This window comes from Cryptomeria japonica, chromosome 2 (genome assembly GCF_030272615.1).
Source record: "Cryptomeria japonica chromosome 2, Sugi_1.0, whole genome shotgun sequence".
NCBI lineage: Eukaryota > Viridiplantae > Streptophyta > Pinopsida > Cupressales > Cupressaceae > Cryptomeria > Cryptomeria japonica.
Window position 1 is genome coordinate 313991584 of NC_081406.1, and position 14862 is coordinate 314006445.

Genomic DNA, 14862 nt, shown 5'->3' on the forward strand with positions numbered 1-14862 from the left:
TTTTGCCCCAAAACTGCTCCTATAGCATAGTCTAATGCATGTGTGTGAATATGGAAAGCTAATGACCAATTTGGACCCTTGAGGACTGGTGCTTGTGTCAATCCTTGTTTTAGCTTTAGGAAAGCTTCGTTACATGATAGAGTCCAATCAAATTTCATATCTTTAAACAAAAGATAATAGAAGGGTCCAACTAGTTTACTAAAGTCCTTGATAAACCTTCTATAATATCAGACATGGCCAAGGAAACTTCTAACATCATTTTGCCTTGTAGGAATTGGAAGGTTGAGGATGACCTCTATTTTGGTTGGGTCAACCTGAATTCCAGCTTTAGAAATGTGACGTCCAAGGACTATTCCTTCCTAGATCATCATGAAGCAGTTTTCACTGTTCAAGGACAAATTGTAATCATCACATCTCTGTAGGACTTTCTTCAAATTACCCAATGCCTCTTCAAACTTTGAACCATAAGTAGTAAAATAATCCATATATATCTCCATGCATCATTTGAAATGTCTAAAAATATGCTAATGACATCTCTCTGAAAGGTTGCTAGGACATTACATTATTCAAAGGGAAGAATAGAATAAGCATATGTCCCCCAAGGACAAGTAAATGTAGTCTTTTCCTGATCTTCTAACGCAATTCAAATCTGATTGTAACCATTGAATCCATCCAAGAATGAAAAATATTATTTTCCTACTAAAGAATCTAACACTTGATCCACGAATGGTAATGGAAAATGATCCTTCTTAGTCGCTGAGTTGAGTGCTCTATAGTCTACACATACACGCCATTTACCTCATTTTTTAGGAACTATGACTAAAGGTGACACGAACTGGCTATCTAATATAGGATAGATAAATCCGGCATTTAACAATTTCTACAGTTCCTCTTTAACTATCTCCCTTAATGCGGGATTGATTCTTCTTTGTCGTTGTCTAATTGGTCTGCATTCCTTTTTGATATAAATTCAATGTGTATAAAGATTAGGATCTATTCCCCTCATATCTCCATAGTCCCATGTAAAAGCTTGCTTATGATATTTAAGTAGATCAACCATGCTTGTCTTTTGGGCTTCTATAAGTTGATTATTAATATTCAAACACTTATTCAGAGCAAATTCCACCTTAACTCCTAGAGGTGGGGGATCACCTCCACGTCCCGCCATTGGTCCTTGGTAAATGACTAAAGGGTGATGATCCTCTTCAGGTGGTCCAAAAAGGAAATGAAGGTCATTTTTAGGAAGTTCAATTGCAGGATAATCCAAATTATCTGGGGCTTGATAAAGTGCAGCAAAAGGATTTACATCTGGTGCCTCATATGGATTGAGTCCTCTATGATCAGGGTGATTAGGAAAGAATCTACCATGGGCATCTCTTCTTCATCTATGCATTAAGATTCATGAGAAATACTTAACAACTTATCTTAACTAACAAAACAAAATTCTAAATGAAAATTTGAAAACTCATGACTATGACAGGTTCTTAGTTTGGCACCATCCCCGGCAACGACACCAAAAATGTATTCCTAGACAATTAGGATAATAAATAGACTTGAAGCCTTAACTCAGGGATTGGACATCCATTCTAAATAGTTATCATTCCTATGATTGAGGTTCATTTACTTGTCAACCCGGGGACGTATTACTTGAAATGGGCCAGCACTGTTTATACACTAAGTTCTGGTAAAAGTCATTCTATCCTACTGCAGAAAATGAAGTTATTGAAATTAACATACAAAGATGCAACAACTAAATGGCTACAAGAAATATTAACGCTATACGATGATTTCAAATGAACAATCATTATCTATGTTCAAAGCTAGCAAACAAGAACTACATTGTCTGCCTTGGCTACAGGAATAGTCACATGATTTGGTTACAGTGGTTGCAGGAACAATCAATTGCCAAAACAACTACTACAACAAAAGAAAACTTAATTTAATAGTTACATAGGATTACTCACCAAGTGGGCCCCCTTGGATGAGCGTACTCATATTTCAAATTCTTCTATATGCTTAGAATAACATAACTTTATTCATTATCTCCAAAAGTTGTTACAATACATAAAATAGGGAAAATACTTCTTGATTCTAAAAAACTTTGTCTAACCTCCGCGAAGAGGTTCAAACTTTATTTATAAGAAAATTATAACAAACTCTTAATTACCTAGACCATGTCCATGAGAGCAGGCATAAACTTTTATTACAACAAGGAAGAAGTCAACCACAAAGATCGTGGGACTTTCCATCATTACACGATCAGGAATACAGCATGACGGTTTTCACTAGATTACCGCATGCTGAAGACAATCATAAATTAATTTGGTACTGCCTCACTATTCTTCAGCTGCTTCATTTGAACACCATCTCCCTTATTGTCTTTAATGCTCTCAATTGCCTTGAAATATCTCTAACAGTTTGCATGGCGTGATCCTCCAACTGGCATAACTTGATCGCTTTTGTAGCTACTTATTTATTCCTGCATCAAAGGTTAGTACATGCAAACACATATGTATCCATTTTCTGTCAACTAGAACATTTATGCATCCATACATGAAATTATCATAGTAATTCACAGAGCTACAAGAACACTTAGCCAAAATAATACAAGGTTCAGCAGGTTCGTTTAATATTCAATATGTACACAACCAAAACTCTAATATATCCTATGACCTTCACATTGTCCAGCTATGAAACTCAAAACATAAGAAAAAATTATCAATCATAGACATAAAAGATCTATTATTTCAGCTCATCATATATGCTGAACTAGGCTTCGTATGCGCTAAACCTTCGACGCACTAATCCTTTTGTCGAATGTGCTAAAGATTTCAGTAAATGCACTATTTTGTTAAATGAATGCACTATTATGTTTAACAAATGTGCTATTATGTTTGTCCTATGTGCTAATTGGTTCATTATATATGTTGATTAGTCATGTATGTGCATTGAGATACCTGTCAGATGTGCTACAAAGTTTGTTATGTGCGCAAAAATAATTGACAAATGCCCTAATCTGTTGTATTTGAGACAGTTTTGGCTTTCATGGTCTTTTTCGAGTATATTGTTATGGTTTTTGTGTTTATCGAGAGGTAGGGTCTCTTTGTTCTGAGTGTCATGTGGTGATTTGGGCCTTTTGATATGTTTTATGCAAGATGAGAAATACCTTGTTGCAGTGCTAGGCTCTTCGATATAAATGCCATTTGTGATGGTATGTGATTTGTGTGATCTATGAGGTTGTGATGTTGGCATTATTGTGCATTTATGGTATTCTAATGTATATGGAGATCTTGGATAGCCGGATTAGGTTTATGAGCCCTTTTTGGCTTGCATATGCTTGTGTTGTAACCCTAAGGCCTGAGTGCATGGTTAGGGAGAGTGGGCTTCCATGAGTTTGTCAAGGTCACAAGGAATAGGTTGCCAGGATTCGTTGTTGTTTGGAGCTGGGGTCTAGACCATTTGGATAGCTCATTGGAAGTTTATTGTATTAACCAAGTGATAACATAATAATAAGCATAGGTGGGTAGGGTAGTAGTAACTCGTCTAAGTAAGAAAATAATTTTTTTTATGGTGTCTCATCTCATGTCTTGCAAAACTAGAGTGAGGTGGTAGATTTGGTAACCGGATAAACCAAACTCCCTTGATTTCCTTAAAGGTTGATATGGTTCAGCATGTGTATCATAGATGTCAGGTTGAGTTCTAGGACATCCTTATTGGTGATAGCATGTGATAACATTCTTCCCTACACGTTGGTCCTAGTTCCTTACGCTTTGTATTGTGGTGCCTTTGGATGTCCTATATGGTTGATTATGTCATGTCTTGTGGTCTTGGAGTTGTTTCATCTCTTTGGTAGTTAGGTGTTAGCCTAGATCTAGAGTGTGAGTGGGATATTATGTCATCTCCTAGCATAGGGGGTGGTTCCTTTGGTTCCACATGTTTAGGTGGTTTGATGCCTTCTTCCATTGGGATGCTCTTCGTTGGATGCTCTTGTGTGGTTTTGGATCTCTTATCTCTTCAACTATGGACGGTTCTTGTAGCAGATTATTGTAATATGATTCATTTGGTATTTAAGTTAGTAGGACTTAGGAGATGGTTGTAATTGAGAAAGAAGAATTATGTAATTGATGTTATGAGATCTTCTAATCATTATTGTACTTCTTATGTATCTTGGATAGAGATTCATTAATGGAAATAATGGAATTGGCTCTATGGTTATGCATTTAGTGTTGTATATATTTCTAATGTGATTTAAGGAATGGAGTAGAACATGGTAGACAATCTTATAAGGAAAATGGATAATATCAATGAATGGTATATGGGTAATAGGAATGTCTGGCATTGGTGCTTTAGAATGAATCTTAGGGGTTTATGGGATTTGCATTATTAATGACAAGGTTCATGAAAGAATAGATGTTAGTAAGATAGTATGCATTGGACTATGAAAGTAATTATGATATCATGTCTACGATGAGATGTTCTTGGTAAGGTTATGTTATATGCTTGGATTAGGTAATGGTGTTAAGATACCCTAGGGAATGTTATTGATGTATTGTGTGTATTTCCGCTTGCGTTATGTGCTCTTGTGATTATGTGCATGATGGTTAATAATTTATCTTGTGAATGTTAAATGCACTTGAGTAGTTAGTTGTTTATGTTGCATTACTAGATGTTTTAAAAAAAAATTATCTCTATTTGCATGTTAGATAGTTGTATCTCTCTAGGATATTTTGGCGGGCATTACAACTTACCATTCCAATAGTGTAGATAGGCATGACCCCATAAAAATGTGTAAGTTTAACATAATCATAATGAATATAATTTTTATAATTTTTTAATAAAATGTATGGCATGCTTATTATACCACAAAAGTAGTGCAAACTACCATTGAGATTTGACATACAAATTTAAGTATTCAACTATTGTGGGATAGTAAACTTTGAACATGTAAAATCTTACTTTTTCATTAACAAAATCTCTTTTTTTTTGTATTTTAATTGTAATTATTATTTTATATTGTGATCGTTTTTAGATTTGATTGTGTGTGTTTTTTACGTCAATGTTTTGGATCACATTCTATGATCCATCATATGTGTTTTTCACACTCCTTGAGATTTCTATCATCTTGATGATGGATCACAGAGTGTGATCCGAAACGTTGATGTAAAAAAAACACACACAATCAAGTCCATAAGCGATCACAATAACTATTATAGATTGTGGAAAACTGATATCTTTAATTATTATTTTATTTGACATTTATTTTTTTCTAAATAATGAATGCAATGCATTATATAAATTTATAAAATTATTTTCTATTAATCAATCAAAAAATTTACATATGAATAATGGTTTTCACATTGTTTATGAATTAAATGATCACAAAATCTATTTATCTATCATTTATATATTACATTATGTTGTTTTATACACACAAAATTAGTAAATTAAACATAAAGGGGTTGTTATCTATAGTGAAGAAAATTATATAATTTGGATTGTTCTTAAGTGGAGAGTCATCGAAGTGCATCAAACCCTCTAAGAGAGATGCATAATAAAAGGATGTTGAAAATTTGGATCTTATTATATACTATCTAATTCAATTTTAGGACACTAACACTATTTTGGAATGAGACCATAGATGTAGTTTGTGATGGGAATTGTTCCCTTTACAAGAAGCTTTCTTTTTATTTTACACTACTTGTCATGCTTCATTGGTTCATCATTTCTATGTCTTTGGAGAAAGGGAGGGATGTATTGATGTTTTAGAGTTTGTGAGAGATTTCTGACACCCATCCTTAGATACTTAAGACCATTTGTTTATGTTGTTGGTATCTTATTTTTGAATTTTTATTTGGCCTGAGTTTGATCTTGTTGTGCATGAGAATTACCCATAGGCACCCCCTGAGAAGGCTCCAAATCACCAAAGAATTTTCAACAATCTAATGGTAAGGAGTAGCATCTTTCAACTAGGTGGCAAGGTAGTAGTGTGATTTAGAATTCTGATTGCAATAAACTACAACAAGGTGGCCAATATTGAAGCATTTTTTTCAACAAAAAGGTAATCTTTCATAATCCAAGGGTTGAGACTAACAATGGTGATCAACTTCTAAAATTACTTATACTGGAAGGTCTTTTGTAGTTTCTAAATTCACCAATATGTGTGCAAAAGTCGTGTGCATAAATTTAGAAGATTCATTATCAATATCCAAGAAGTAACCCAACAAATCATCAATAGCTTCAAAGCCCAATTCAATCTATAAGTGAAGTGGGATATTGTGGAGGCGAACCCAAACAAGAATAATAGAAAAGATTCAGTGGATGAATTAAATGAAGGGTGCCAAGGTTGTAACATAAGAAGATGATGATACCATGCCAAAAACTTTTAGATAATAGTGTTTTGATTCTCTACATTGTTAAATACCACAATAAATAAAATAGGTGTAGGGATAAATTTAAAAGTTTATATTCAATAACGGTTTGCCAAAATAGAAGGTTCACTGATGAATCTTCATGAGGTGAGGTAAAAAACAATGGAACTTGTCGATCAAAACATGCTCTACATAGAATTATTCATTTCCTACCATTTCCTTTTTTACATCATCATCTAATTTTAGCTCAAAGGGCTTAACCATGCATAGGGACCTTTTAAATTTTGTGGATTTTTAGTAGAATGATCAAGGTTTGTTGAGATTGATGTAGTAGCCTTACAACATCTTGAAATGATCTTTGTCCTATCCCAACTAGGATATTACAGTCCGGAGAAGGCTCTAGGAGGCTCGAAAATGTTGGTGTTATTTAAATTTATGGGGTTATAATTCTTATGTTAAAAGTTCATAAAAAAGTATAGATGGCTACTTTGAAATGGATGGCAAAAGAGGCAAAACTCAAAATATTATAGAGACCCAAAATACTAAAAGACCCATTATATATGAGAAAGAATAACAAATTTCCTAAATGTATTACTATATTCCCAAAACCAAATGATTATCTAACCTTCAATAGGATAAACAATGTGCATAACTTTAACAAAAAGATATGCCTTAATCAACCTCTTTACTTTCTTTAAATTCTTCAGCCAGAAGGGCAAATGACCAAGCTATTATAGTTGTAAGAATGGTTTTCTTTGCACATTTGGGTATGTCTATGTTGAGCTTTGTTTGTGATTTTCAATCTCCTCCTTACTCTCCATTACCAACTTAATGAAAAAAAGGCATGGACCAACCACCAAGTTACCATGCATAAGACAAACACCAACTTGAAAGGGAAAACCCATACCACCAACAACAATGTCTAGCATACCTTTTAGCACTTTCCTCCATTGCAACCCAATCAAAAACATTGCCCCTGCCCCAACTACTATGTTACTTTCACCCACCTCTAGGAAAGTTATCACTAGCATCAAAGATATACCATTATTGACTCTATATTGGTGGTTAGTGCTAATGAACTACTCTTCAAGAGTGATGTTTTTCTTCACTAAGAGTAATTGTCAAGTCAGGCCAATGAATCAATTTTAACTATTTGACGAGGTAGGGCCCCCTATACTATAGAGATGACCAATCATGTCCAAATATGCTAGTTGTTGAATAACTCGAGGTGGAGAGAATCAATCTAGCAAGATACATGGGATAAACCAAAAATCCTTAACCAACTACACCACCCCTTCAGACCTCGAAAGTGATTTTAATAGAATGGATATGAGGACAAAATTGATTTAGAAGACCTCCTTAAACCAAAATCCAAGAAGAGCCTAACATTGTGTAGTGTCGTAAATTGTAACTGGTCCAATTTACACCTCATGTTTGTTCTCCTACTTTAGCATGTCCTATCCCTATCCCCCCTCTAGGTTTGTTTAGGCTCATTTTCCAATCATTGATGTCATGAACACCATTGAGTGGGGCCCATCTTAGAGGTCCCTTCTTTATTTGTAGATTGGTAGGTCCTATTTGCTGGAGGACCAGGGCATGGAGCACCTTGGTTTGGACCAAGGTGCCCTAAAACACCCTAGTCCCCCTTAAAAAGGCCCCAATTTGAAATGGGGTAGGAACTCTATCTCCTAGATGGCATTTGGTCATCATGGCTATACTTGACCGTTGGAGGTCGGCCTAATTAGTAATTTACCTAGGAAACCCTATATAAAGGCATCCTATCAATTCATTTTTAGATCTAAGTCTCCATCCACTATCTATCCATAGCATTCGTGCATCCGTAAAGCATTCATCATCAAGCATTTTTCAGAGTACCAAGGTTGCATTTCATGCTTCCAGTATTATGGAGAAAACTTACATAAATCTTCATGCAAGCATGTGTGTGTAATTAGGGTTTTTCATATTTGTGTTTGTCATACCATTACATTCAAAGAGAATTGTGTCATCATCAACAATTACAGATCTGAGCTATATCTCCCTAGTATTTATTTTAGTATTTGCATTATTTCGTTCAAGGTTAATTCCAAAACTGGGGTTTAACCTAAGGCAAACCCCCATGCACGACCCTATTTCCTTTCTCTTAGTGTATAGAAACAAACTCAGGAGTTGTACTTAGGAATTCTGACAGAGTCGAAAGTGACAAATAGGTTCAACTTTCAACAAAGGAAAATTTGGAGGACTAGGCAAATCTGTGATACCTGGTCTCGGAAAATCAAGCTGAACTTTTGTGAACAGGTTATAAATAACTTGTTTCGCCTTGATCTCAGTTTGTGGCTACGTGGGATATCTATAGCAGTCTGTTTTCGATAGTTGACTTCGACTATTCATACTTTTACCCTAATTTCATAGTTATCATCCAATTTCAACTAAGAAAGAAGGAGACCCACACCCCCACAAAATTGATAAATCTAATCAATATTCTCAACCCCTTTTCTAATCATATTGTGGCTAGATCTATTGGATTTACGCCCTTCTTTCTAAGTATGGTTAATTTGGTTAGTTAGTGGTTTTATTTGTTGAAACTCTAATTTAAAATTTACAACCATTACATTTTGGTGAACCTGACTCCTTGCATGCTTATTTCTGATTTCTGGTCTTAGATATGATTTGTAGGCATTTAAACAATTAATTTTGCACTAATAGATTATATTTTCAATTAAATTACATAAATTTAGTAGTTAATTTCATAAAAACTAAGCTAATTTATTCTTATAACATTGACTTGTGGATTGCATAATTTTCCACTTGTGTTTTCAGATATGATTTATTTCATAATGGAATTTACTAAATTTGATTTGTTTTCTATTTCCCACATGGTTACATTGCTTTTTAGTTACATTTATCACAGTCATGTGTTGGATAATGGTTTCTTTCATTTTACATTACTTCTTTTCATTCATAGTACTACTCTTATATATTGCATCTTTAGGGTTTTCAAAGATATTTCCTACATACAAATCATATCTCAAAGCTTTTATGCATGCTATATGTTGTTTCATGGTGACATTTTTAAGAACATGCATTACATATATAGATCACATAAAAGCTTTCGTAGACAATGATAATCCTAGAGATGGCATTGACAAAGCTAACACTTGTACCTCTCCTAGGGTATCTATTGTGAATGAGGAACAAATCAATACTCCTATCAATGATCTCTCCAATGAAGAGAAAGAATTGAAGAGCAACATGATACCATTCTCTTCTCTTGTGCATACTCTAGTGCAAAGGGGGCAAGATCAAAATGTTGGTTAATCAATCTCTTTAGATCCTTGTTATTCTCCTAGAACTTATCTTGATCATTAAAATATTTGTAGAGAAGATGATGTTATGCATTTTATTAATGATCTATCTCCTCATATAACATTAAGAAAAGATGAAGCCTTAGATGATAAGGACCCTCCTTCCCAACCTATCAAGGAGGATATAAACAATGGTGATAGAAAGGAAAATCTCCCTACAAAGGATATTACTTCATCTAATCATCCCTTTGATCCCTCCATGTGCCCATACACTAAAAAGTTCAAAGAGATTCATGATAATGGTCCTCCTTCACAATTGAAACATTCGCATAGAAGTGGTTATAATATAATCTCAAAGTAAGGTTATAGTTGACAAAGACTTGGAAAATATGAACAAGGAATCAAAGTCCCTATAAACCCCCCTTCACAAGCTAGTACAAAAGGCCTAGGACATCCCCATCATTCACCTATGGATGATCTCCTTAAAGCTCATAAGCTTAAGGAGTATTTTGCAAGACATAAGCTCTATTGTCCATCTAAAGGTGCCTCTTCCTCAAACAATGCTTTTGGCTCATATCATCAAACTCATAATCATCATGCCAATGATTGTCTTGATTTTCAAAAAGAAATACAAGACCTCATTAATAATGAAACTATCAAACTCATAGAAGACAATCCTTCTCCTTCTACTAGCACACCCTATCCTACATCTCAAGAGACAAGACCTACCCCTATTGACAATCAAGAAAAACTAGCTATAAGAATCTTTTGGAGATTGAAATATGATAAGAATGTTAGTTTTCCTCCCATAAAATATAGTTATAAGAATCAAGAAGATGATGAGTACTGTCATTTTCATCATTGTTATTCTCATTCTCTTAGAAATTGTAAAGCTTTTATAGAATTTATTTAAAACCAATATGACAGATATCGTATAGCTCTTCCAACTGATCTTGCAAATTTTCTTCATGAAGAGGTAGTGCCTTAGCACTCCTTTCACCCTATGATGTTGCTCCTCGCCCTATGACACTAGTAAACTTCATTGGAGGCTCTTTGTCGTGAGTGGTGATGCTTTTTCAATACCAATCATACTTAGGGCAGCAACATATTTCTTCCTTGTCTCCTTGCTTGGGGAGCAAGGATATGTATATGCAATTCTCTCTCTCCCTTTTGAAGATTGCCTCTTCTTTTTAGTTGCATTTTGCATATCTTGATGTATTTTCTCACATTGAATATTATTTCATGTGAGTACATGTATGTTCCTTGTTTAAGACCTTTTCTTTGCTTTAAGTGCTACATCTTCTTATGTATAATCTCTCTTTAGAGGTTGTGTAATTCTTCTATTTGTCCCTAATGCTCAGGGGCATTGATTTCTCCTATCCTTTCTAGGGATCCCTTTTATGCTTATGATACAATGTCATTCCTTGTGTGAAATTGTTTATTTGCTTAGGGATTCTCTTATGCAAGAGGTGTGTATCCTTGTTTACAACCTCTTCTTCAATTGGCAATGTATGTCTATTATAAACAAACCCCTCACTTTGGGTCAAAAGTGTGGCATCCTTCATCAAGAATCCTTTTACCTAGAAATAGGGGGAAGGTATAAATTCTTGTTCTTCTCCTTTTGGTCAATGATGTTATTTTTGTTCAAAAATCTCCTCTTGGAGGTAGATGTCTTTGAGCAAATATTTCTTCCCTCCAGAGGATTCTCTTTACACTTGTTGCAAGATATCTCTTTTTCAACTATCGAGTAATGCCTCTTTAGCTTGGATTTGTGAACATTGTTGCATTAAAGGATATCTCCTTGGTGTTGAAGGTATGTATCCTTGTTTATAGCTTCCTTAAGACATCAACATAGGGCTATGTTGACATCTTAAGGGGGTGATGGCATTGTATATCGCCCTCTTTGTATTATATTTTTTTAACTATATTTTGCATGTCTTATAGAGGGTGTCATTTCAAAACCAGACAAACAAGTCTTATATGAGATGCTTTATGCCTGAAACCAAACACCGCCTTTTATATGTCTTATATGGGGTGTTCATCCTTGAAACCAAACAAAAAAGTCTTATATGAGATTCTTCATGCCTAGAACCAGATGCAACCTTTTATATGTCTTATACGAGATGTTCATTCTTGAAACCAAACCAACAAGTCTTATATGAGATGCTTCATGCTCAAAACCAAACATATTTTATTTTCATTTCATGTCTTATACAAGTTGTTGCATGCTCGAAACCAGACCAACAAGTCTTATACGAGATGCTTAACTCCTAAAACCAAACAATAGCATATGCAACAAGGTGAGTTGACTAGCATAACACAACTTGCTAGACCTTTTAGTGCTTCCTTTTTTAGAGAGTGGAACTAGCATAACACAACTTGCTGGACTATTTCGACTCTCTCTCTTTACATGAATCACACAACATAACACAACTTTCTTGTCCTATGAGTATTCATGTTCTCGTGGGTCACCTAGCATAACACAACTTGCTAGCTTGTTGATTCCACGACCTCTCTCATCTTCTCATGGATCACCTAACATAACACAACTTGCTAGCTCGTGACGTCAATGTCTTCACTTTTCCCTTCCCCATGGCCTCATAGCTTTACTATTTGTGGATCATGGTTCATCATTTGATGCATGCTCTTGCTCTTTTTATGTGATTGCTTGTGTCCTTCTGATAGCATTCTGAGAAAGATATTAGTGGCTAAGACATTTGATTATCAAGGTCTCTTCAACTAGTTGACTTGGAGACATTTTGTTTTTAGTAATAACCCCTTGTGTTGTGTGTCTTTTATTTTTGTTTGTCTTTGATTGGCTTTTTTCTCTGTCTTGTTTTGTGTGTCCTTGCATGTGATGGTATGAGTTAAGATCCTAAGATTGGGGGCTTGGTTCCTCGAAATTAACGATATCTTATCTCCTTGTGATCTCGCTCCTAATTGCTTCTTCCTCTCTCACCTTTCTACTTTACCGTGAGTATTTGCATAGGCTCGTATTCCCATTAAAGTGGGGGCTAAATGTAGCATCGTAAATTGTAACCAATCCAATTTACACCTCGTGTTTGTACTCTTACTTTAGCATGTTCTATCTATATCCCCTCTCTAGGTTTGTTTTGGCTCCTTTTCTAACCCTTGATTTCATGAACACCATTGAGTGGGCCCTATCTTGGAGGTCCATCCCTTATCTGTAGGTTGGCAGGTCATTTTTACTGAAGGACTAGGGCGTGGAGCACCCTGGTCTGGCACAGGGTGCCCCAAAATGCTCTGGTCCCCCTTAAACATACCCCAATTTGAAATAGGGCAAGTTCTCTATCTCCCCAATGGCATTTGGTCCATATGACTATACTTGATTGTTGGAGGTCGGCTTAATTAGTAATTTACCTAGGAAACCCTACATAAAAACATCCTATCAATTCATTTTAGATTTAAGTCTCCATCCACTATCTATCAATAACATTTGTGCATCTATAAAACATTTATCATCAAGCATTTTTAGAGATTCAAGGTTGCATTTCATCTTTCTAGCATCGTGGAGAAAATTTACATCAATCTTCATACAAGCATGTGTGTGTGATTAGGGTTTTCCATGTTCATGTGTTTGTCATGCTATTACATTCAACATTTGTGACTGCATTCAAAGAGAACTGCATCATCATCAACAATTGCAGATCTAAGGTATATTTTCTTAGCATTTATTTCAATATTCGCATTATTTCATTCAAGGTTAATTCCAAAACTAGGGTTTGACCTAAGGCAAACTCCCATCTACAACCATATTTCCTTTCTCTATGTGCGTAGGAACGGGCTTAGAAGGTGCACTCGTGAATTCTAGCAGAGTTAACATTGACAAACTAGTTCAGCTTTCAATGGAATTAAATTCAAAGGAGTAGAGTAAATTTGTGCTAGCTGGTCCCGAAAAATTAGGCTGAACTTCTAGGAACATGTTCTAAATATCTTATTTGCCCAAATCTTAGTTTGTGACTCTATGGGATATCTGTAGCGGTCTATTTTCAACAACTGACTTCAATTATCCATACTTTTACCCTAAATTCACAAATATCATCCAATTTTCAACTAAGAAAGGAGACCCACACCCCACAAAATTGGTAAATCTGATCAATATTCTCAACCCCTTTTGTAATCAAATTATGGCTAGATCTATTGGATTCACCCTCTTCTTTCAACATATAGTTAATTTGGTTAGATATTAGTTTTGTTTGTTGAAACCCTAATTCCAAATTTACAACCATTACACATTGGTATCCATTTCAACATCTTCATAGGTCGATGGTGTCAAGTTAATAGTGGAACATATGCAAAGTTTGCTAAAGTTGCTAGCAACCTTTCATTGTCATAATTAACAAATTCCCTGGTATACGAAATGACCCAAGAACTCGTTGTTTTGCATGCATAAATCCATCCCAAGGTCATCGTCATTAATAAGCAAGTGAAGTCATGAATGATGGTGAATGATGGTGTAAGGTTGTCACTTTACAATTAGAATATAAGGGGGTGAATTTCAAAATATGATGGAAAGAAAGCTAATTATGAATTGTATGAGACGCCAAAGAATCCCAAGTCCCCATTGAATTGCTAATAATTTCATCTTCGTGCTTGATCACATTGTTTACCAATTATTCCATTGCCTAATTCATTTCCCAATAAAAATGGTTTATGATGAATGTAGGCAGTGAGTCCAAAAGTGGTCATATTTGCAACAGAATGTTGTTTATCTTCCAAGCTAGAGATCTCCTCCTACAAATAGCATTAACAATCATCAATGAGTATGTTTTGATTTAGATGCTCTTAAACCCATAAAAACACAAACTTATAATTCAAGCATGTAGTGCCTCTTTTTTGGTTTTGTTATAAGATTTATCTTCGAGTTTTCTAGAAATTGTGTCAATTAATCTTCTGTTGTGATCTTTGGTCAGTACAATCTACTTCTAAAAGTCCAATATTTCCTCTTGAGACACTGTCTAAATTTAATTTTAACCAATTCATTGACGATGGAACCCATTTTAATCCTCTCCTAGAGTTGAGAGGAGAGTTAACTCTTTCCCATAATAATTAATTAATTACTAATTTACATGAGAATTATTTTAACCTATAATTAGATATATAAGATTATTATATTGTATTTTAATTATTAATTTTAAAATAAAATATAAATATCTAAAATATTATATATA